Genomic DNA, 24,573 nt, shown 5'->3' with positions numbered 1-24,573 from the left:
ATTTGAGAATTGAGCCAAAGCAATTGAGAAAAACTGGAAGCTGCATACTGAGTTTGCAGCAGTGAAGGTCAGGTCTGTTTGATGTGTCACTCAGTCTCTTTCCATTGTGAGTCACCTGTGTCTCCTCACGCTTCTTTGACCTTCCACAGCTGCCACTGCTCCTTGGGGCAACACCTCTCACGCTCCACAGGGGGCTCCAGTCATGATGAGGCCATCCATTTCCCACGATGCACCTGCAGCCCTCCTGCACACCTTGCCCGGAACCTTGTTAGAGCCATAAAAATAGTAGCACGGAACAGAATGGATGGCGAATAGGATAGGGACAAAAACCTAGCGCGCCAGCCAAGATACTCTCATAGGACTGCTACAGTTCAGCAAAGCAGGTTAGACCAATTAAACAAGCGTCAGCTGCTTTCGCTGATTAGCATTCACACCTCACACTGTGCGGGAGAGAGAGAGAGAGAGAGAGAAAGAGATGATTTCATATGGAACATGTTTCATATGGAGCGGCTTCTTGAGCTTAAACATAAGATAATTTATTGAGCCAGTTAAGCAAAGCAGCCAGGGATAGATAGCGGGTCGGAGAGCGAGTATTATGTGGCAATGTTATGGCTTGTTGCACAAAGTTTAATCATGGTTGGACGTCCCTGCACACATTCATCTGAGGGATTACACCTCTGACAGGAAGACGATGCTTCACATACTGATAAGAGTTTGCTTTTGTTTTTCCCCCCATCGTCATCACAGCTCCTTTGCTCTTCACTGCACTCAGCCGTCTAATTCTCCCCAGGCAGACGTCATTACATTTCCTATCTAAGCGAGAGTATTTGGGCTACACAGATCGATGGTCTTAGTAAATGCCAGTTGAGACTGTGTGTTGGGTCCATTTCCAGACTAGTCAATTGCGCCATGCGTGGGATTTAGGCAGCCAGATTTACAGGACATGCTCGACAGAGGTGATTGTGGAAGGAGATCAGTGTCTCCAATGGCTTGCTTTTGTCACTCTGGGTGCATTTGCAGTTCACAGGAGGGAAAAAGGATAGTTGTTGTTGTGGGTCACCCTCAGTGTCTTCTGTGAAGGAGCGAATCTTGCACAACCTGGCAGAAAGATGGCATCATGGTCGTAGATCGGCTCTAAAATCAAAAGAAATTATTAACAAAAATAAGACAATGGTAAGATGTTTTGTATTTACTTCATTTTCATAAAATCTAAGTACATTTGCACTCCATTCTCATTATGGTAAAGGAAAAAATACACCGGTCACACTTTATTTATAAGGTCCAATACTCACCATTAACAAACCATTGACTACAACTTTTGCCTTAATAACCTCCTAATTTGCTGCTTATTAATAGATAGTAAGATAGTTGTTAAGTTTATGTATTGGGTAGGATTAGGGACATAGAATAAGTATTAAATAAACAGCCAATATGTTTTTAATAGGCATTCTAATAAACAACTAGTTAATAGTGAGAATTGGTCCCTAAAGTGTTACAAAAACATCTTATAAGTATAATGTGGAAAAAAAATTTAATAATTGAAATTATGCACTGTATACTGATTAAATAAAAACATGAGAAATGTATTAAAAATAACGGTATTAAAAAAAATAAACCCGTTATCATAATAAGAATCACCAGTGAGAATTATGGGAATTAAATAAATAAATAAATATAATGGGGAAAACTTGCAAAGTGAAAATTGTGGACAGATAATTGGATTTGGCGGATTTTGTCACAATGTACATAAGGCACATTGTTAAGTATTTATTCATCAGACAGTATTTGTTTATAATGCATGTTAATGAAAAAATCTAGTATGAAAATAACTGGGAATAATATTTGACAATAATGTGAACTGAATATTTCATTTGAATATAATAATAGCTAGGATAGGTAATATTTAATCGCAATACAAATAAATAATCCTACACTTAAAAAAATGCTGGGTTGTTTCAACCCAACTTTCGATCAAATATGGGCTAACCCAACTTTTGGGTTAAAAATTTAATTAAAAAATTTAACCCAACGGGTTAGTTTGGTTATTTGACCCAAAGTTGGGTTGAAACAACCCAGCATTTTTTAGAGTGTAGGAAAATATAATTCCTTATTTCTTTATTTTTGGGGGGTGAAATGAATGTCTCATGTAAGCTATGATATCCAGTATTAAATACAGTTACAGTTGCTTTTTGTACTGAAAACTCTATTAGTTACCAAGTAGGTTAACAACCAAGAATTATTCAACTGAGATTATTCAGTGCCAAGCAGACGACTCATAGCTGAATCACATATCTCCCGCAGTTCAAAGTACGAGAAGACAAAGAATGCTAAATCTTTTATTCCACTTTAAATCTGACACATCAGAGGAGAGTTTGGGGAATTGCCTGTTCCATTATGTGGTTAGTCTGAATAATGTAAAAGTGGATGTCTCTCTTTCTCAGTCTCTCTCTTTCTTTCAGTTGAAAAGAGAAACAGCGGAGGAAGCCCCAGGCAGTTTGAGAACTGGATTGGAGGAAGCAAGTGTTGCAGCCTATAAGATTCCTCCTTCACCTTTGTGTAACCATAGTGTGACAGGTATGTGCATCTTCAACTTCTCTGTGTCTGACCCCCCGTGAGGCTCTCTTGGACTCCTCTTCAAAGCCTGTATATATGAGTTCTGTTCCAAAAACTAGTGAGATGCCTACAGAATCAGCATAGAAAGGCATTCTCATGACTATTTTAAATCAAAGGCAACTTAATTATGACACCTTCAGGCCCCTTAGACACCAAAACATATCAATGTACTGCGATGAGCTTTCAGCTCAGTAAAAAAAAGGTGAAGAAAATAAATGTTTATTATAAACAAACTTGGATTCCATTCAATATTTTTATTGACCAAATTCTTTAGACAACCCAGGGTCATCATGTAGCTTTTTTGCAGGTGAAATGTCTGGTACAGGAATTGGCTCTAAAAATTTGTTCAGAAATGAAACGTCTAGTGAGTGCTGCTAATAGGTTAATCGTGTTTGAAAACAGTGTAACACCTACACTAAACCATACAATAAACATAACTGAGTGTGAGCAAAAGCACATGTGAGATAAAATTTTATTTCTATCATAACAACTCTTGGAAGATTTTAGATTTTAAGTGAATGCTAACCAGCCTTTAAAAATTTTAAAGCAGCAAGCTCATTGACTGCATATGCAACATGAACAGATCAGCTCGTGCCAACTAGTTTAACGCTGTGAATATCATCAGTTTGCCTTAACGACCCATCAGCTTGTGCCATCTAGTTTCATGACAGAACTTGGCATCTGTATTTTATGCATTACAATGCATTATATACAGTAATATACTTGTGTTTCACTGAACTTGTACTGAGCGCTTTGCTTTTCAAGTGTAACACTGTAGCAGGAGAGCAACTGAGCAAGTTTACTATGTTAGAAAAGACATACATATGGAGTTGGTTCCCTTTCAGTCAGGCACTCTCGACGTCACGTCAGTGACCGACGAATTGGGATATCGCTTCAAAAGACCAATCCACTTTGAGTGCAATCCAAACGAGCCAATGCATATTGGCATGCAATCACCGCATCCAGCTGCAGCCGATTACAGCGCGAGTACAAAAAGGCAGCAGGTCCAATGCATACCAGCTTTTCGCTTCGGAGCTGAGTGACAACATCGTTCTGCTCCATCCAGTGTCTTCAAGTGAGCTACGAGTTCAACGCACTCTTTGAAGCTTCTGGTGTTGGCGGTATGTCGCTTCAGCGGTGGTCGTTCTGTGTCGAGCAGGTAGCGCACTTCAGGCTACACTACCCCCCTGTTGTGCTGCAAGTTGCCAATTCTCCTGTCTGCCTCAGCACTGAAAGAGCATTTCCCTAAAAGAGCAAATTTCTCTAAAATAGCTGCATGGTTGCGTCTTTATAAAGATGACAGATTGTCTTTATAAGGATGCCGTTTCACCCGTGCGTTTCTGGATGCGGTCGTTACCTGGCACCAGGTGATGGTCACGATAACTGCCTTACATGTCTGGGCAGTAAACACGCTGAGGTGGCTTTCGTGGATGACTCATGTTCTCACTGTGGGAAGATGACCATCTTGGAGCTGCAGACCAGGCTTCGCTACCTCCAGGGAGGCAGAGTTCCATTGCCTCTGCCGCGATCTAAGGCTTGACTTGGCATCTGCCAGGCGAGAACTACTTCCAGCAGTAGCACTCACGGTACTAACCCTCAGGGGCCCATCACTCCTCCAGCACCTCCGATCCAGTTGGGCAGCCCATGGAACTCGCTGGGCCCTCTTCAAAGAGCATAAGGCTTGAGTGGAAGGTAGGGCTCGAGTGGAAACCTCCACCATGTCCCAAGCCTTCCAAGCTTGACAATTGGTTTCTCGGGGTGGCCGGCGCTGGTTCTCAGCGCCCTGCCCTGGTACCTTTCTTCCCGGAAGTGCATGAGGAGCTCACCAGGTGGTGGATGGCACCTTTTACTGCCAGAAACCAGCCTGCTGGTTCCTCCTCCTTCACCACTCTCGAAGGTTGATGCAGCGAAGGAGTATTCGGCGATCCTCCCAGTGGAGTGGTCGGTAGTAATGCAATTGTGCATTCCGGGCCTGTAGGCATTCATCTGGTCTAACTGGCAGTGCCTAAGTGGCTTGCGGGGAAGCTGCTTCCGCCTTAAACGCTATGGCGTTACTGCAAGTGCACCAGGCCAAGGCACTGAATGACCTGCATGAGGGTGGTCACGATCCAGAAGTTCTGAAAGAGCTCCAAAATGCCACTGACCTCGTGCTCCGAGCGACGAAGGTCACCACAAGTTCTCTGGGTTGTGCGATGTCCATGCTTGTGGTCCAGGAACACCATCTCTGGCTGTGTCTGGCAGACATGAGGGACACCGACAATGTACAGTTCCTCAACGCCCCTGTGTCCCAGACCGGCCTCTTCAGCGAAGGGGGCGAAAGCTTTGCCCAGCAGTTTCGGATGCACAGAAGTTGACGGAGAAGATCCAACACATCCTGCCCCAGCGGGCAGCTGCTGCATCCACCCGTCCACCAGCCACAGCGCCCCAGTCTGCTCGTTGCCGCTCTTAACGCAACATCCACAGCAGCCTCCAGCCAAGCAGCGTTGTGGAGCCACAAATAGCAAGGCCGCCGCGCCTGTCCAGTCCTCCATCAAACCTGGCAGCAAGCGGAAGAGCAAGCGGCCCTGAGATGGAGGGATCTGCTCTTCAGGAGATGGTGAAAGCACCACTCCTTCCCCTGGAGGAGGGAATCTTTTGTTTTGTTTACCCCGCCGTCGGCCTCACGGTGGACAGTACCCAAATTCTCGATAAAAGAGCAGTTTTCCCTATTTTTGGGTCCCAGGAGGGCACGGAGAGTTGTGGATGGCCCAACACCGGACCTCACTCATCCCTCTTCTTCGCCAGCGGGCAGCAGCAGGCGGTTCAAAAGCTTCAACAAAGCCCTACTCACGCACCCACTGCCAACCTACAGAACCAGGTAAGTGTTGCACCGCACACTCAGACCCCTCTTTGGTCCGCTCACAAGCCACCCGAGTTGGGTCCTATGTTCCACCTCACTGCCCCACTGCGGGTACAGCAGTGGTACCGCTGGTCCCGCTTGCACGGTATCTGGGTGCCTAGCTAGCGCTACCCAGTCTGTCTCGTTGGCTTCTGCAGACCATCAGCCTCAGCTATGTGATTCAGATCACCTGGCGTCCCCCCAAGTTCTGTGCCATCCGCTTCACAACAGTGAAGAAGGCCAATGCTCCTGTCTTGTGGTTGGAGATCGCAGCCCTACTGATGAAAGACGTGATATAGCTGGTCCCTCCAGCACATGTACTTTCAAAAGCCAAACCTACTTTCATATGTCGATCCTAATTTTCAACTTCAAAAATAGAAAAATCTCTTCAACTGGGAAAAGAGCAAAATCTCTTTTCTCGGTATGGAGTTGGATTCGGTCGAACAGACAGCACGCCTCACAGAGGAACATGCACGGTTGGTGTTGACCTGCTTGAATTTGTTCAAGGGCAGGACGGGGGTCCCACTGAAACTATTTCAGAGGCTCCTGGGGCATATGGCAGCTTCAGCGGCATTTACACCACTAGGGCTATTGCATATAAGACCGCTTCATCACTGGCTTCATGGCCTGAGGTGGGCATGGAAGCACGGCACTCACCGGGTCCAAGTTACACCGGCCTGTCGCCAAACCTTCACTCCGTGGAAGGGGCAGCATCCATGGCACTTTGGTAGCAATCCCCAATTCGTCGGTTACCGACGTGACGTCAAGAGTGACTGAAAGGGAACATCTCGGTTACGTATGGTAACCCTTGTTCCTTGAAGGAGGGAACAGAGAAGTCACATCCCGTCACCACGGCTGCTGTATTACCGCTGAGTGGCCGCCGCCTTGTACTCGCGCTGTGATCGGCTGCAACTGGATGCGGTTATTGCATGCCAATGTGCATTGGCTTGTTTGGTTTGCACTCGAAGTGGATTGGTCTATCGAACCGATATCCCAATTTGTCGGTCACCGATGTGACGTCTCCATAACGAGGGTTACCATACTGTACGTAACCGAGACATTATGTGATGCAAAAACAAAAAAATATATTTTTACAAAAAACAAAAAACAAGATACCAAAAAAAACTGAGTAGTAAGTGGAAGACATCATGTCATTAGGTTGGCCATATGTTTGCGTATCTCATAATGATTGCTTTTTTGTGTGGTGCTCACATTTGATATTTTAGCGTATGTAGAGTGTTCCCAATCGATCACTTTTGAATTGTCATGACGTTTAGGATCCCAGCTAACAGGCAATGTTCTCAGACCATTCTTCCAAGATTCTCTCAAAGTTATGAACAGATATTATTCCAGTATCTTTACATAATAACATGTTTGTTCTAAGTTACCTGCTCTTTAATACATTTTCTTTATCTTTAATAATTAATTTTAAATGTTCCAAGAAAAAGCATTTTTAAATCTATTAAAAACTGGATGTTTTGTAGTTTTGGAACAGCAATAGAAATACCAGCTTCTGCAATGATGTAAACTTATATTAAGCGTCTTTCTTTAGATATAGAAATATTCAAGCACTTAGCTGGGTTAAGCGGCTCCTCCGCATCTGCTTGGGTGATTCAGAATGGCCCTGTGGGATCCATGCAGTGGGTCCATCTTGTCTGTTGCAGTGCATTTTTCATTGACACTGTTTGGCATTATTTGCAAAGGCCACATATTTTCTGCCCCATGTAGAACTGTTTAATATGCTTATTATGCAGTGTGTCCAAAGCTATGTCACAGTAAGAGAGGTGAATAAAGCTCCTCAAAAAGCAATCTTAGAGCAGAGGAAACCCAGCGAGAGGTCGCTCACGGCAATGCTCATTTCAGCCCGGGGCAGCTGCTCTGTCCAATCCGCTTCAGCACAGAGATACTGTTAAATGACAGGCTGCTCCTAGAATCCCAACAGCTTCAACAGGCCCAACAGCATGCATAAGAAAACAATGACAAGGCATGTCCTCCAGCCTAATAGAGGAGAGAGAGCACACACTGTCAGAATGTAGAAAGTAATGCAAGTTTGATTACTCCACCGGAAAATGCTTTATCAAAAAAGGCTGAAAGTCAATTTATAATTTGTGATCGCAAAGATACAATTTATGAGTTGTGTCAGTGTGTGCTGTGCCATATATTATGGCTTATCAGATAGCAAAATTGGTGTAAAATAAGGAAAAGGGTTCATAAGTGTGCTTTGGTGGAGACCGTCATGCAGACCTAATTGATTATGTAGGTAGAAAATCCATCAGCGGTCAGCATTTTATATCGGGTGGAAATGCTTTCAACTCATCATCAAACCACAAGCTCTCTGGATTTTGTGTTTCACAGGCACATATCAGGCTCTGGTCACAAGTTTAAATGCCATTTATAGGATTAAAGAATTTCTAGTGAAAGGAACTATTAATGTTCTTTTATTTCACAAATCAGCTGTACCTAAATATGGTTTCTGTTTATGAAGCATTATTTCCATGCTCCATAAAACCTTTCCTCTACACATCCCTGGAGGCGCTGGTGTAATATTTGAGCTACTTTTCCTTGTTCCTAGGGGTGTAACAACTGTTATAATTGTGAGCCTCCACTTTTTGGAAATAATCATTATATTTTAAAAAGTTCTGCAATAGCCTGCGTTCAACTGACATCACCTCTCCTTTAAAAAAAAGCTGTTAGGGCCAGGCTTTTCAAACATTTTTTTTTCATGCAAAGGACCCTCATATATGAAGAGCCCCTTGCTTATGATGAACCCCTCATATATGATGACCCCTGTCTAAATATAGGGCAGGTATATATAAAGAACAAGAAACAAGGTATGTGCATAGGGTGAAATAATCTCAATAATTTCAGAGTTTAGAAAGCAGAAAGAAAAATCAGTAATTTTATATATCTAATGTGAACACATTATTGCAATAAACATTTTTTTTTTTTTTAAGAAATTAATACTTTTATTCAGCAAGCATGCAACAGTTTGATAAAATGTGACAGTTAAGACTTTAACATTGCTGGAAAACAAAATATTTTAAATAAATGTTTCTATTCATCAAAAAATCCTGAAAAAATTATCACACCGTTTCAAAAATGATAATAAAGAAATATGGTTACGAATATGTATAAGAAATGTTTCTTCAGCACCACATCAGCATATCAGAATGATTTATGAAGGATCATGTGACACATAAAACTGAAGTAGTTATGCTGAAAATTCATCTTTGGAATAAATTACATTTTAAAAGTTTAATAGTTATTTTAAATTGCAATAACATTTTACATAATCTCTCAAACAAACAAACAAACTCTCTTGCAATCTGAAAAGCCCTGAGAAATTTTTTTTTTTACATTTTTGTGATTTTTGTGTCTTACTGACCCCAAAAACTGTTAACCGGTTATGTATATTTATATATATATATATATATATATATATATATATATTATCAACCTCTCTTGCAATAAGAAAAGCCCTGAGCATTTAAAAGTGTTTTTTCATACTCTCTCAAATTTTCCACCAACCTCTCTTGCAATCTGAAAAGCCCTGAGTTTGGATGAAGGTCAAATAACATAATTAATATTAATGATCTAAGAAATGTCTGGAGCAGTTTGTGTGCTAAACCTCTGACAAAAAGTCAATTACCTGTGTAGTGTCTATAACAAAAGTCTTCTGAACAAAAAAAAAAACAAACACTTTTTTTTTTTTAATTGATGGTTGTTGCAACAATATTTGAGGCCTCATTTCCTAACTTTACAAAATGCTAGCATGACTTGACATTTCTGGAAACAAATGCTCAACTAAGCAACCTTTTTAGATCACCCATAAGCCCCTAATTATTGCCATTATAAGAAGTGAATGTTGATGGAACAGTGTCCCATGACTATAGGTAAATACTTGCATGTGATATCCAATGACACAGATTTATACCTCTGCTTATCGTATTTTGTGACAGGTGTGACAGGTGTGACAGGTGTGTCAGGTGTTCGTGCCCTCAGCACAGCTTATGAACTCATTTGACTGTCACTACAACCATTAGAGTACAAGCTATGTGGTAGAGATCCTGTGAGCTCAACTAAGATAAAATTCATTCCAGCCCTGATATATATTTAGGTCTACCAAGGTCCCCGTGTCCTTAGTCTAATGCCACTAGATATCCCCCAGCCCAGCTGTCTGAGCAGATTAATATTGTTATCTGTACAGATTTCCTCCAGCTAGTCCATGACTACACACCGTGTTCAGCAGAAGAGTTCAAAGCAGCTAGGCAGCTCCTGCCACAGACGTTCCTACAATCTAAGCCACTGTTCATGGCTGAGGTATCAAGTAATTGTCCTAGTAAGACCTGATGCTGTTTTTTTAGTAAGAATGTGTCTTGGCTGGTTATTTTCAGTTTAGGAGGTGCATCGAGTTAAAGGCAAAAACAGCTTTCCATTATAGACAGCAGTGCCTGGGCGAAACAAAGTCTCCTCAGAGACACAAGGGAAGACAAAAGGTAAAGTTGCAAGGGGAAAGACACAAATAGACTAAATAATAGCAAATAGCAAGCCTGATAACTTTGTGCTTACTTTGGTTATTAGTCATTTGGCAGATGATTTCTTATCCAATTTCTAAGCAATGTTTAGTTAATTTACAAACATGATCAGCTCTGGAGGTCAAGGGTCCAATGGTAATTGGGTAAAACAGAAATAAATCAGACCAATGAATTCAAAACACACCCAACATCACCCAAAAATTCAAATACAGGTCCTTCTCAAAAAAATATATATATATATATTATGTTTTTCTTAAGTATTCTCTTCTGCTCACGACACAACAAATCCCTGACTGTACCCTGATGCCTCGTTTTATTTATGACATACTGAAGCAAAGTTCAAATGATTTGCAATGGTCTCTTTGTCACATACAGTGTATACACGATGTGGCAGCGAAAACATGGCGAGTGTGAAGAAAACACGGACACGGAAAATAGACCACACAAAGATGAGTGGACTTCAAGTGATAGGTTACCCAAAAATGAAAATGTTTATGTTTATCTGATGTTTATCTGCTTACACCCAGGGCATCCAAGATGTAGGTGACTTTGTTTCTTCAGTAGAACACAAATTAAGATTTTTAACTCCAGCCGTTGCAGTCTTTCAGCCGTATAATGTATGGCAATGGTAACAAAATCTGTGAGAGTAAAAAAAAAAACATGCACATACAGTATAAAACATGCACTCTATCTACAATCTCAATTAGGATTGTCAATGGTTTATTTGAGAGATAGGTGGCGGTAATGCACTTATAAGTCTGCGATCCGCCATAAAGCAAGAAGATGATGCCTCAGGTGCCTGCTGCTGTGAATGCATGTTCACAAGAGTTCTAACAGTTCAGACATTGCATGAATCAGAGGTAAAAAAAAACGATATAAGTACTGTTCAGTTTCTTGCACAGACCAATCGTTTTGAGTCTTTACACATCAATGTATCATCATAAGCCGCAAGGTTTAATTTGGATTTGTCTGTGCATGTTTTTTTTTACTCTCTTAGATTTTGTTACCATTGCCATGCATTATACGGCTGAGAGACTGCAACGCCTGAGGCTAAAAATCCTAATTTGTGTTCTACCGAAGAAACAAAGTCACCTACATCTTGGATGCCCTGGGGGTAAGCAGATAAAGATCAAATTTTCTTTTTTTGGGTGAACTATCGCTATAACTATTTTGAGTGAGTGACTTATACCATTTTTGTTATGGAAAGCACGTGCTGGTTCACATTGAGTTTACAATTTTAACTTACCACAAGTTTACTTTAATTTATTTTCAGGATCTGAGGTAAAATATCTATTGTTGCTTTCATTATGGCTATAAAGGTCATGCAAAATAATATTCAAACTCACATTAGACACTTTTAACATTGCATAAGGGCATAATCATTACCTGAGATAATCACTGTCATATTTTGTATGCGACATCGCAGAAAATAAAGACAGTTTCGAAAGTAGAATTCCCTGTTGCTTGTTGCGCGTCGCTGTCATGTGGTGGTAAAGACAAAAACTACATGGTAAAGATAACTTTTATCACTTTTAGTTTTCTGTATAAAAAAAAAATTCATAATTGTTTGAATAAAACAGACTACTGGGAAAAAGGTTAACATTTTTATCTTGTGACACTTTTAACAAAATACAACAATAAAAACAAAAACAGCAGCAGCAACAACAACAACAACAACAACAACAACACCTGCAGCAGCAGCACAATAATAATAACAATAATAATAGGAGCAAATATTTTGGTCGTTACATTGTGGTAGGTGGCCCTTGGCTTGGTATTGTTGGCAAAATTTGGCCCTTGATAAAAACTAATTGAGGAACCCTGATTTAGAGTGTCACTTCACATTTGATATTTTGGTGAAATAACTGTTTCTTCTTAGTTATTTCTTATCAGTTAAGTACATTAAGGTTTTATGGTACATCTAATGTTGTTAAATGTTTACATTACTTGCATTACTTTAGTGTTGTGTGTTACCATGATGCTGTTTAGTGTTTGAATGAATGAAACTGTGCACCTTTTATATATTAGTATTTATGTCCTCAGCTTGTGGAAGAGCTGATGAGCTTTGATTCATTACATGTCTTTCTCATCACCACCTGTTTTTGTTGGTTGTCAGTGTATTACATAGGTAAAATACATATATTAGCATTTCAATAGGTTGTTATATTACATATATTACATTCTATTATATATAAAATACCGTTTTTACTGTAAAATGTAAAGTAAAGTTTTGGCAACATAGCTTTGCATTACTTTTTTACTGTAAATTTCAAGGTGCTAGCTATAGTTACCCTAAAAACAGTGTATTGTTATTTCTTACCATAATAACAGGATACAGTACATGTAGAGTTTTTTAGTTGCTGGTCCTGTATGACAGAAAAGCAGAAGAGGTGCATTTCAAGAGTTGAAAAATATACAGGCATCACGCATAGCTCTCACATCCCATCTCTCCATCCTCACCCACACAACCTGTTTAACAGATGTTAATGCTTTTATGGAGGAAAGACAAAAAGAGTGAGTGTGAATGAAAGTGAGAGTAGAGGGGGTCTCACAAACTGGCCCCCGCAGACTGGCAAAGGCAGCAGCGATAATAGAGCACATCATTGTTATTGTACTGATCAGATCATTGAATTATATCCAGCAGAACGACAGAACAGCCCAGCAGGGGAGATGCTGCTATCATCTGGACCATGTTAAAGAGTGATGCCTCCTTTTTGTTTCATAATGACCATTTAATAGAGAAAGTTGTTATTCCGGCTCCATCGCCTCCATTGGCTATGACTGTTGTCCAAGTGCTGTCTTCCCCGTAGGAGCTTAGCGGAGGGTCTGGACCACTTCGAATCCACTAAAATATCAGCGGACACACTGGATACTCAGGAAAGCTGGGGACAATTTAGAAAGAGCACAGCACACATAATTAGAGACATAAAATGTTCTTTGTTTGTTAATTCATGTAAACAACGGTATTGATTACATAAATGGCATATGACATCAGTCACAAACAACCAATGCACAAGTTATGCAAGTCTCACACAGTAATTTGGGTTTATGTGAGGACCAGCTAGGCAACTTTAATAAAAGTTTTCTGAGGACAGTAAATTTTAGTTTCCCAGTTTGGTGAGTCTTGAGTCTGTTTTATGCATTTAATTCTGTCATCCAAACTTTTCCTACCTAAAGTATGTGGTCTTAATCAGTGTTTTCCATCTCAGTGTTTTTCATCTACAATTAAAACAATTAAATGTTTGGCGTTGCTAAGATGTTTTATGTTTTTTTTTAAAAGAAAGAAGGCAGTATTTACTGTGTCAAAGATAAAGTACAAACTGTAATATTGTGAAACATTACAACAATTTATATTAACTATTTTCTTTTTGAATATATAATAGATTATCATGCATTTCTGTGATGCAAAGCTGAATTTTCAGCATCTTTACTCCAGTCTTCAGTCTCACATGATCCTTCAGAAATCATTCTAATATGATGATTTGATGCTCAAAATACATTTTATTAATTATTATCAATGTTGAAAAACAGCTCTGCTGTTTAGTACTTTTTTGGGGGACACAAACATTCAGGATTTTTTGAGGAACATAAAGTTCATGAGAACAGCATTTATTTGAAATAGAAATATTTTGTAACATTATAAATATCACTTTACTGAGATAGATAAGCCTTACTAAATAAAAGTATTACATATATATATATATATATATATATATATATATATATATATATATATATATATATATATATATTTTTTTTTTTTTTTTTTTTTTTTTTTTTTTTACTGATGTTTTAATTGGTTTTATACACAATTCAAATTGATAAAACTTTTATAACGTGTAAAAGACATTTTTTATTTCCTTAAGAATCAGACAAAAATTATGATAAATCTTCTTTTAGTTTTATAGGTTTTTATTTAGAAATAAAACTGACATCTATGCAAATACAGGGAGTATAAAAACGGTTTAAGAACCCCCAGGTTGGGAATCACGGATCTACTGACCACAGGCTGTGGCCCTTTATAGGTCCTGCACTGAGGGGAAGTGAGACAGTGATCACCCACGAGGCTCATCAAAATCATTTGGACACAAAGACCATTTATACCACTCATGAGAAAGAAAAACTATTCTGGTGTAGCTAGATAAGGTGCCAGGGTCACAATAAATGCTGAAATCTTTTCCTTATACTTTTGTATCGACATCATTTGCCGCATTTTGCAGAGGTGTGAAAAGCAGGTGGTCATTCTTCTTTCTGCCCACACAAAACCTCATGATTACAAAGGCAATAATTGTGGCTTTTTAACGCGATCGCAAACAGTGTGGCTGAGTGCGGAAACAAAGGTCTCGCTGATCTCTGAGTCGGGCATGGTTTCACTAACCGGTCACTGCGGAGCGGCAGGCTTGCGATTGGCTGTCATGGCAACTAACTCCTGACAGCAGCGTGCAGAGGCTGACGCACCAGTAGCCTCAAATTCATTTGACACACATGAGGTCTCCAGCCTTTCAGATGCTTAATTGAATTCAGAGTGGCCCACTGAGATGGTGTTCAACCAGTAGTGCCACTTTTGCCTAACACGAGATGCATGATATGATACAGTTTGAAGGGATGTGACACAATTCAAAAACGTCCAGATGTGAGCCCACAGGGCAGAAAAATACCCAGTGAGATCAGTTGTATTTCATACACAATTCATTAAAATACACAGCATACTGAGATACTTGCTAAAAACAAACAAACAAACAAAAAACTATAAATCTCATGCGTCTCTCCTCTACAGCAAGAGTTTTTTTTAAATTTGTATTTAGTTATGTTTAAGGACCCTCAAATATGATTTATTAGCAATATTATTTGATATATTATTTGATTATTTGAGATACTCTTACAGTTTTGTTTAATATTTTTATTTAATTTGTATATGTGAAAATGAATAGAAATGAGATGTGTTGCCTTGGGAACTAGCTGAAATTGTTTTTTTCCGTTAAACACAAAAGAAGATATTTTGAAGAATGTTGGTAACCAAACAGTTAATGGTCTTTATTCACTTTCTAAGTATGTAATGAAATACTGTACTATAGAAGTTAAAGGGATACTCCACCCCAAAATGAAAATTTTGTCATTAATCACTTACCCCCGTGTCATTCCAAACCCATAAAACTCCTGTGACTGTCCCATAGACTGCCAAATAAATAACAGTGTCAAGGTCCATAAAAGGTATGAAAGTCGTCATCAGAATACTCCATCTGCCATCAGACGTGCAATCTGGGTTATATGAAGCGACGGGAACACTTTTTGTAAGCAAAGAAAACAAAAATAATGACTTTATTCAATAATTCCTTTGCCAACAGTCTCTCTGTGTCTCGCCACAAGGATGCTCTGTTTCTGCTTGTATTTCGATCTGATTTCAAAGAAAACAGCACATCCTTGTGGCACGGATGACACAGAAGAGCATACACAGCATACAGTGATATGGAAAGAAACATAGGAGACCACTGACAAAGGAATTATTGAATAAAGTTGTTATTTTTGCTTTCTTCGCTTACAAAAATTGTTCCCGTCACTTCATATAACCCAGATTGCATGTCTGATGGCAGATGGAGTATTCTGACGACGATTTTCAAACCTTTTATGGACCTTGACACTGTTATTTATTTGGCAGTCTATGGGACAGTCACAGGCCCCCAATTTTCATCCAAAATATATTAAATTGTGTTCTGAAGACGAACGGAGCTTTTACAGCTTTGGAACGACATGGGGGTAAGTGATTATTTTTTGGGTGAAGTATCCCTTTAATGGGGACCAACAACTGTTATTATATAATCTGTTTTTGTCACATGATGAAAGTGATCTGTTCATTATCGGTTGTTTCTCAATACATTTAAATGAGAGCATACTAGGATTTTTGTAGCAAAGACAAAATAGCTTTTTTTATGCCAAGGGCCGTCAATTTAGTATCTAAAAATATAGTTTAATAAATTTATATTGTCAGTGTACTAAATGAAAAGTTAAAATGTGCTTTTTTTGTATTACATTTACAGTGCATCTGAGATTGACAAGCAATATGAAAATAAAAATTCCTCAAAAATCCCCTTGGGGGGTGGTCTGCTGTAGAGTCTCTTGACAAAAACTGTTGAGATTTATCAAGAAACCTTTTATCCAAAGATTTGAAATATCTGAGATATCTTAATATTTGAGATATCTGAGAGCTCCATTATGTCTCCTGATCTATGAAAGACTATCTCTGAGCATTCCTTTGGGAACACACATGTACAGACATTAAATGTACATCTACATATGGAGCATACACAGCCATATTTAAGCGTCATTGTATCATATATTCAATCTTGTGCATTTTGTGTGCAGAAAGCAGCGCTTTCACTCAGATTTAATGAGTGCGGCAGTAAAGCTGTCTAAAAGGTCTTTACAGTGCTGTAGATTCTGTGGCCACAATAAAAGCAGAACAAATTGTGTTTGTGAGGAACAGCCAATCACTGCTGCCCCATGTGACACATGGAGGCCAAACTTAAACTGCACCTTAGAAGTTCAGTGACAGATTACCAGCTAACACCTCAAGAATGTTTAATCAAGTGTGTCTTGTGTGCGTTTGTGTGTACTTGTGTGATATTAAGACAGCTGGAGGCAGACATTTAGAAACATCAATGGAAGCCTCCCTTGAGCTCACAAAGATGGTGAGTTACCTCGACGAGGCCTCAAAGGCTACAAGTGTCTCGCTGAGAGCTGGGAATATAGAGCAGAAGCACATTTTGACTACACTGCGTGCTTACACTTTTGGTTAGGACATTTTTCTTTGGGAGTAAATGAAATAGAATATCCTGTAACCCCACTTTACCTCAAAGACTGAGTGTTAGGGAGCATCTAACGAAAAGTACTGCAGCAACACTAACTACATTTTATAGCAGCAAAACAGCAGCTCAGCTTTTTCCAAAACAGAGTTTCCAAGTAGAAAGTAACCTTAAAAAAAGAGAAAAAAGTGTATCATAACTTTTAGCCTCATTAACAACCAAGTGAACTGATAATAATCAAATAATCAATAATCTGCTTAATTTTTAAATTAGTTAATTTGAGATGTCTCTTATGCTCACGAAGGCTACATTGATTTGGTCAAAAATACTGTAAAACAGTAATCATATTTAAAAAATAAATCATTCAAATATGCTGAATTGGTACTCAAATAAAGATAATGATTTTTATAAATATTAGTGGTGAAGATTTGATGCTTAATGATGCTGAAATAAATTATATTTTATAATACAAAAAACCCTAATATTATTTCATATTATTACCATTTTTGTTGTAATTTGCTGTGTCTTGGTGAGCATCTGGAGTGCATCTGATAGCAAAATGATATCGAGACACATGCTTCCTTTAAGTTTCCTCGAGAGAGAGAGTGGTTTAAGAACAGAAAACGCCAAACACTGTAAGAAACTTTGCTTAGCACACCGTTATCTTTGTGTCTCTGGAACATCTGTGTCACCACACGTTTTTATTATCATCAGACTGAGGAGCCAGCTTTCACCCGATCACATGGATATTATTGTTTTTCTCAACATTAACATGCAAAACAATATAAACACGATAAACTTAGGCCGACTAAAGTGTATGTATCATCTGTACTGTAAATGGCACAGTCTTTATTTTTTTTGGTTTGCTCTACTTGAGCTTGAATGTTATCATTCTTTATATAAACATACATATTTTTGTTTACACACATTTTAAACTAAAAGAAACCTTGAAATATAACGTAGCTATAATGGATGAGGACTGTCCCAGGAGATTGCTGTAGAGCATTGTTCTGTAAAATGCCTAATCATAAAGCTGGTTTCAGAAATAGTGACAAAAACTTGATTATTTTAAAACTCTTTAGAAACGCCTTTCTTGTTAAACTTCATTTGAAAATAAACAAACATTCAAATATTAGTTATAATGGATGAGGACTGTCCCAGGAGAGATCACATCATTGCATAAAGTTGTTATTTCTATAATGGATGAGGACTGTCCCAGGAGAGATCACATCATTGCATAAAGTTGTTATTTTTGTTTTCTTTGTGCACAAAAAATATTCTCATAGCTTCATAAAATTAAGGTTGAACCACTTAATGTCACGTGGACTATTTTAATGATGTCCTTGCTATGTTTCTGGTTTTTGAACGTGGTAGTAGCCTTGCTGTCTATGGAGGGATTTCTGTTCATTTGAAATCAAATACAGATGAAGTAGCACTGTAAGATTACATTTGTTTGAATGCATTATTGAGAGAGTGATTGTGTGTTATAATACTTGTTTAAATCATGCTTTCAGCTGAAAATATTCAGTATCTTATGTCCATTGTCATCATCGTAGCCTTCACATTCTTTCTGATTTGAGTGATCCATCGCTATCAAGCTAGCTAAATATGTTTAACATGTGAATTATTGCTAAAGATGCAGTCATATGGCATTGGCATGAGTTGTACTGGTGATGGAGCGGTGGTGGAGCACTCTTGGAGTGAGTGAAAACCACGACGCTTCGAGTCCTTGCTCCATTCAAAATCACACCGCTCCACTCCACACTCCGCTCTGCTCACATACTCTGATTGTGAGTAACTGTTGCTGTCATGGCAGATCTATTTCAGAACCAGCCGCTACTATAATCTGGCTGAGGGCAAGGGCCAGAGATTATTGCCGACCACTGTTTTACAGGTTTGGAACAACATGAGGGTGAGTAATTAATGACAGAATTTTCATTTTTGGGTGAACTATCCCTTTATTTATCCCAAACTTTTGACTTGCAGAGACCTAGATCCTTTCTGGATTTCTGATAAATACTGACCAGATTGTAAAAACGGCTAAAAATAAATTATGTAAAAATAGATTCAGTGTAGTTAGCATCATATGCTAATAGCTTGTAGTGTAGCTAACAACCTTACAAAAGAGCAGCTTTAGTCTCACAATTTTAAAATATGAATAGCTTGTAACTTAATAAGCTCGAGTTTCAAATTAGCTTCCACATCTCTACCAGGACCTCAGTCCTGAAGGTGAGCGAGAGGCACATGGTATTTATGAGACGGGGTGTTTATGTCCCAGAGGTTCAAAATAACTGAGGCACCTCAGCGGGGTAGAGCATTAGAGCAGAAAAACAAACCAATGTTTATCATCCTCACACCTCCAACTTTTCTCGTTGCTTCTGTTTTCCAGGGGTCTATTTGTGCAGTCTATGGACCACTGCTTTTTCCTGTTTGTCTTTACCAACTTTAAATGAGAAGCAGCGAGAAGCTAAGTTTGGGAATAAGACACACACACACACACACACACACACACACACACACACACACACACACACACACACACACACACACACACACACACACACACACACACACACACACACACACACACTTATATAGCTCAATATATCCATAAACTACGGGATTGGAGGGGTTATGGGCTGAGAAAAAAAAGACTAGATTAGATGCTTCTCTAAAGTCCTATCAGACTGGCTGTTTTGAAGGTCAGAACGAGTTTGGGGAGCAGTCTCAAATGGCAATTGCTTGGCCAACTCTCAGGGCAATTGAACAGCTCTTTCTGTAAAATTAACTTACTTTCTTGTTCTCCCTTTGTCTCTTTTGATCCCTTCTCTTTTTTGCCACTCCCCATCTTTTCGTTCCCTATAATCATTACATTCAAATTCACAGATTTTATGTGACACCAGCCTTGGGTTTCGTCTCACACAGGTGACAGTCTACTATCATGTGCTCTTTGCTAAAAGGCCATGAAGACGTACATCTCTGACCGGTTCTATATAATAAGAAACCAAAATGTCTAAAAATAGACTGTGAAAAATCATTTCTTCTCATTTCCTCCCTCTGTATCCACTTTACTGACCAGAAAGATTCAGTTCATGAGGGAGGCATAATGAGAACCTCGGCTTGGTGGATCAAAGTAGAAACCCTTGAGGCTTTTCTCAAAAAAAAAAACTACCATCAATCAACGGGGACGATACCAATTTGGACTTTGACAGGCACCAGAGTAACTTTAAAAGAATCTGAAAATGTAAAAAAGCACAAATCAGTGACATTTACAGACGCCTGTACTAATTCATTAAACCGCTGCCCTTTATTGAACGAGAAACCTTCGATTTCTATTAATAAAGCAAGTCAAGCAGAATCACATTCATTGGGATGAATGGCTGAGTTTACTGCAGCTGTCGCATGAATCGCACCTCTTTATTAGATGTGAGGTTCATGAGTCCTCCGTGCACATGTCGGCATCCCCCTGGGCAACTGCAACTGAACAAACATGGTGGGGTGGGGTAATCGGAAACACCTGGACCACATTACCTATCAACAAAGTAGTAAGGTAAGCAAAAACACCTCCGAGACTCACACTGTTGTGTCTAGATAGTAGATCTCATTGTGTCGAACTATTTAAATGTGGGATAAATGTAGGATGTGTGATATTCTTACTTGAAATCTCTGGCTGAAGCCTGAGACACACTGCACAATTTTAGCAATCCATTTTAGCAATACAAGAACATTGCATATAACACACTGTGTGAGATGGATCTAACAAACTAGGGTATGACATGCATGTAGAATGTACGATGATGACACCTATTGACACTGTCAGAAAATTATCGTAGACTAACTTTGGTTGCAAGACCATAACAACAGCCATCTTTGAACCTCTCACACTGTATGACACAGAACCACTGATTAGGAGCCACGATCACAGAAATCACCACAATTGCTTCATGATGCCAATCTTTCTTCTCTATCTATCTATCTATCTATCTATCTATCTATCTATCTATCTATCTATCTATCTGTCTGTCTGTATGTCTGTCTGTCTGTCTGTATGTCTGTCTGTCTATCTATCTATCTGTCTGTCTGTCTCTGTCCATTTGTTTTTTATCTATCTATCTACAGTATCTATCTATCTATCTATCTATCTATCTATCTATGTCTATCTATCTATCTATCTATCTATCTATCTATCTGTCTGTCTGTCTGTCTATCTATCTATCTATCTATCTATCTATCTCTGTCTGTCCATTTGTTTTTCTATCTATCTATCTATCTATCTATCTATCTATCTATCTATCTATCTATCTATCTATCTATCTATCTATCTATCTATCTATCTATCTATCTATCTATCTATCTATCTGTCTGTCTGTCTGTCTGTCTGTCTGTCTGTCAATTATACAATCTATCTCTGTCCATTTGTTTTTCTATCTATCTACAGTATCTATCTATCTATCTATCTATCTATCTATCTGTCTGTCTGTCTGTCTGTCTGTCTGTCTGTCTGTCTATCTATCTATCTATCTCTGTCTATCTATCTACAGTATCTATCTATCTATCTATCTATCTATCTATCTATCTATCTATCTATCTATCTATCTATCTATCTAGCTATCTAGCTATCTAGCTATCTGTTTGTCTGTCTGTCTGTCTCTCTCTCTCTCTCTCTCTCTCTCTATCTCGTCCATTTGTTTTTCTATCTATCTACAGTATCTATCTATCTATCTATCTATCTATCTATCTATCTATCTATCTATCTATCTATCTATCTGTCTGTCTGTCTGTCTGTCTATTTCTGTCTGTCTGTCTGTCTGTCTGTCTGTCTATCTATCTATCTCTGTCCATTTGTTTTTCTATCTATCTACAGTATCTATCTATCTATCTATCTATCTATCTATCTATCTATCTATCTATCTATCTATCTATCTATCTATCTATCTATCTATATATATATCTATCTATCTATCTATCTGTCTGTCTGTCTGTCTGTCTGTCTGTCTGTCTATCTATCTATCTATCTATCTATCTCTGTCCATTTGTTTTTCTATCTATCTACAGTATCTATCTATCTATCTCTGTCTGTCCATTTGTTTTTCTATCTATCTATCTATCTATCTATCTATCTATCTATCTATCTATCTATCTATCTCTGTCCATTTGTTTTTCTATCTATCTACAGTATCTATCTATCTATCTATCTATCTATCTATCTATCTATCTATCTATCTATCTATCTATCTATCTATCTATCTATCTATCTCTGTCTACCCATCTATCTATCTATCTATCTATCTATCTATCTATCTATCTATCTATCTATCTATCTATCTATCTATCTATCTATCTATCTATCCATTCATCACTGTCTTTCTGTCTGTTTGTTTGTCTGTCTGAATATGAATTTCTTTAAACGTCCTTACATTACCTTAGTTTACCTCAGTTTAAACAGGAATTGAACTGAAATTCAAAAGGCATTTTCAAGTCTAAAGCATTATGGCCGCTGATTAGATTGTACTTCAAAACCCATGCTTACATCATCATCATCACTTCACTTCCCCATTTTCTAGTACAAATAACCTTTTTAGAGTAATTTCCATTAGTATTTAATTCAGCTTCGACACAGCTCACCAAAGAACTGAAACACTAGTTCATGTTATGGATCCCTTAGTTTTTCAGGGAGCCTTGTCTCTGAAGTGGTCGATTCAAGTCTACAGTATCTCTAAAAACAGAATGTTTTCAAACGAATATGTGCTGGGAAAGATTAACCTGGTCTTCCATTATATTTTTCCAAAACAGCCCCTCAGAGATGGGGTGAAAAGGTGAGTAGCTTTGAAAGTATATCTCTCGTATTTGTGCAGTATTGGCTCTACAGGCTCCAATTTACACACACCCCCAGCTGGTTTATTGTCGACCTTGTCTTTCAATACGGCCTCTGCGGCTGAATTTATAGAGCATTATAATATCATACAAACAGAAAGCGAGGGAGAGGGAAAGAGAAAAAGAAGCCGCAGATGAGTGTCCTCACTGAGTTCACAGAAAACAAGGCCAATGCCCTCCTCCTTTAACAGAGCTGGAATGAGAAGAGGGCATTTCATAACAGATGAAAGCCAAAATAAACACTGTGATCTCATTGGGCCGTGAAAAGACTGTCTGGGACCAATAAGAGGCCATCGCTGAGACAAGGGTTGGGTTCTTCTGTCCAGCCAACATGACAACATCACACCCAAACATGCCTGATGTCTAGCAACAGAAGCCAATGAGTTTGGCTGGTTAGTACGACCCCGTTGGCCCCTGGTAGATGCTGTAACTACATCATCTCCAGGCTTCTGCGCCAGTCAAACAACTGCAGTTGAGATTAATGGGAATGCTAACGGATAGACTTCTGTGATAGAAACAATCTAATGTCCCACAGCAGGTTTGAATCGCAGTAGGGGTGATCCATGAACTTGAGCAAGGCATTTAGTCCCAGGTAAGTCCAATAGAAAGTGAATTTTGTGGAAAAATATCAAAACATGATCATAATCATAAGTCTGTCAAATCACAAGTGTTACCTGTGCACTTTTATGCTGGGCCAGAGTTCTTGAATTTAACTTGGTTCTCTTTGCACATTCCTTCTTGTTATTTTTTCCTGAGTGGAAGAAATGTATTAATAATGTGAACAGTGAACAATGTATATTTTAATGAGTCACATTAAGTAGTGTTAAGGTAAATATTTAACTCTAGACACAAATGTACGAAGAAAAAAACTGAGCATAGCCCTATTTTACCCAGAGCTACACATATTTTAAGTAGCAGTGGAATTGGCCTAGAATGAGGCTTATCCTCTGTTACCCACGATCAATCACAGTGGCTTATTCTGCCATAAAACCCACCTAAAGTCTTTTGTCTCTTATTATTAGTTGTTATTATTATTAGCTTTTTTCAGTAACATAAAATACCACAACTGTGCACAGATTTCCACACAATTTAAATGATTCCACTCAAAATATTCCACATATCACCCACCCCTGCATGATTCTTAATTAAATAGTGACTAATTTGACTGTGCTTTCAGCTGCAAATAAGAGTGTTGTACTCCTAACATACTTTATCATGCTGACTGAGAAAATACAAAACTCTAAAAGTACAAACAAAAGGCATCAGCTTTAACATGTTTCAGTGTATTCAGTATTGCAGCTGAATGGAGGTTATATGCATAAACTGGAAATGTTTGCCAAACATCCAGTGCTAATTTAATAATGGTCATAATTTAATAACCAGACTAGGATAGGGGATGAAGGGATATTAATAAAAAAAGAGAGAAAGAGTCTAAATATGGTGTGAAAACTATTTTTTTTTCTTTTATCAATTTGTTGCTTTGCACTATTAACTATTATCTACTACTATTTCATTTAGCATTTTTTTTGTATATTTGTATGCATCAGGTAATTATAGTCAACTAAAACTAAAAAAAAGGTTCCTTAAAATAAACATTAACAGAAATTCCTGAAGTAAAAATTTACAACTGAAGTAGAAATGAAAACTATATAAACATTTTTAAACAACGAAAAGTAATAAAATGAATGGAAACATTAAAAAACAAACAAAAAAATTAATTAATAAAAATAATAGGATCTCATTACAAAAATGACACTGTGTGTATTTATGTATTTGAATGTGGGGTGGGGGGAGGGCTGTCAAAAAACTGTGCTTCTAGTGAATCCAGTAAATACACATCCAAAACAAATCCAGTGGGGAGCTGCAGTGCTGA

The 24,573-nt window shown here is 38.4% G+C and overlaps 1 long non-coding RNA gene across 1 annotated transcript; it reads left to right on the top strand.

The window, feature by feature from the left end:
• Window positions 1-264: 264 nt before the first annotated feature.
• On the top strand, window positions 265-13,288 carry LOC122136563. Its single transcript, XR_006154229.1, has 3 exons — window positions 265-1,173; window positions 2,460-2,574; window positions 12,668-13,288. It is a non-coding gene; the product is annotated as an uncharacterized LOC122136563 (long non-coding RNA).
• The last annotated feature ends 11,285 nt before the right edge of the window (window positions 13,289-24,573 follow it).

This window comes from Cyprinus carpio, chromosome B3 (assembly GCF_018340385.1).
Source record: "Cyprinus carpio isolate SPL01 chromosome B3, ASM1834038v1, whole genome shotgun sequence".
Classification (NCBI taxonomy): domain Eukaryota; kingdom Metazoa; phylum Chordata; class Actinopteri; order Cypriniformes; family Cyprinidae; genus Cyprinus; species Cyprinus carpio.
Note: the sequence above shows the minus strand (reverse complement) of the source record. Positions and strands in the feature narration are given on the sequence as shown.